Here is a 1,394-nt window from a genome sequence, read left to right as displayed (position 1 = left end):
TTCAATGAAGTCCAGCAAATGCTTATAATCTGCCATGTACTTATGTAGTGACTGGGTATAACAATGAACAAAGGTGAAGAAGCCCCTTATCTCATGCAGCTTACAGAGACTGGTAAGTGCTATAAAGAAAAAAAAAAAAGGTAAGAAAAATATAGTTGTGGCAGTGGAGGTGCACTAAAATTGGGGTCAGAAACTAATTCCCTGTTGAGGTGACTTTTAGTCTTAGAACTAAATGATGACAAGGTATTACAAAGGAGGGAATTTTAAGTACAAAGACCCTGAGGTTTGAATGAATTTAGCATGTGCAAAGGGCAGACAAAAAGAGCACAGGAGTTTTTTTAATGGTTAAGAGGAGAGTTTGGGGAATTCTTGCAGACCATACTGTTTAAGGACTCTGGTTTTAATACTAATGCAATGGAAAGTCACCTTTACTAGAGGAGGGTTATGACCTGATAAGTCTTCAAGGACCATCTGAAAGCTGTGTGCATAATTGACCATGTGGGGGAGCACAGTGGAAGCAGAACTCAGGAGGCCCTCTCAATAGTCTAAGCAAGAGATACTGATGGCTGAGACTGGGGTGGTGGCAGGGAGACAGTGCAAAATGGCCATGCTCTGCGTATTGTTGTTGTGGGTTATCATTAAGTGGATCCTGACCCATCGTGACCCCGTGGGTGCAGAGTAGAACCATTCCATAGGGTTTTCAATGGCTGTGAACTTTTATAAGCAGATCACCTGCCTTGTCTTCCAAAGCATCTCTGGCTGGGTTTGAAATGCCAACCTGTAAGTTAGTAGTCAAGTGTTTAACCCATTGCACCACCTAGAATTTTACTTTGTTTAAAGCATATGCTATAGACTACATGATTATGCATTTACTTATTATATTATATTTTCCATGCTGTTGTTGTTAGGTGTCATTGAGCAGCTTCTGAATTACAGTGACCATCTTAAGAATAACAGAACAAAACACTGCATCATCCTCACAGTCCTTGCTACGCTTGAGCTGATCATTGCGGCCACTGTGTCAACCCACCTCATTGGGGGTCTTCCCTTTCTTATGTGACCCTCTGTTATACCAAGAATGATATTCTTTTCCAGGGACTGTTCCCTTCTGAGCACATGACCGAAGTAGGTGAGATGAAGTCTGGCCATTCTTGCTTCTAAGGAGCATTCCAGTTGCACTTTTACCAGGATAGATTTGTTCATTCTTCCAGCAATTAATGGTGTTTTCAGTATTCTTCTTTGTTTACAACTTTCCTATTCCAAACACAAGTGACAATAAATACATCTTAATTGCCTGTTTGTTCCATTTCAGATTGCAGATGATAAAAATCTGCAGTTTCTTCATCTTTTGCTTTGGTGGTTGGTGGATGAATTTGAATAGTAGTCCTATTAAC

The sequence above is a fragment of the Orycteropus afer genome, unplaced genomic scaffold (genome assembly GCF_000298275.1).
Source record: "Orycteropus afer afer isolate SDZICR_OR568_19922 unplaced genomic scaffold, OryAfe1.0 scaffold00411, whole genome shotgun sequence".
Lineage (NCBI taxonomy): Eukaryota > Metazoa > Chordata > Mammalia > Tubulidentata > Orycteropodidae > Orycteropus > Orycteropus afer.
Note: the sequence above shows the minus strand (reverse complement) of the source record.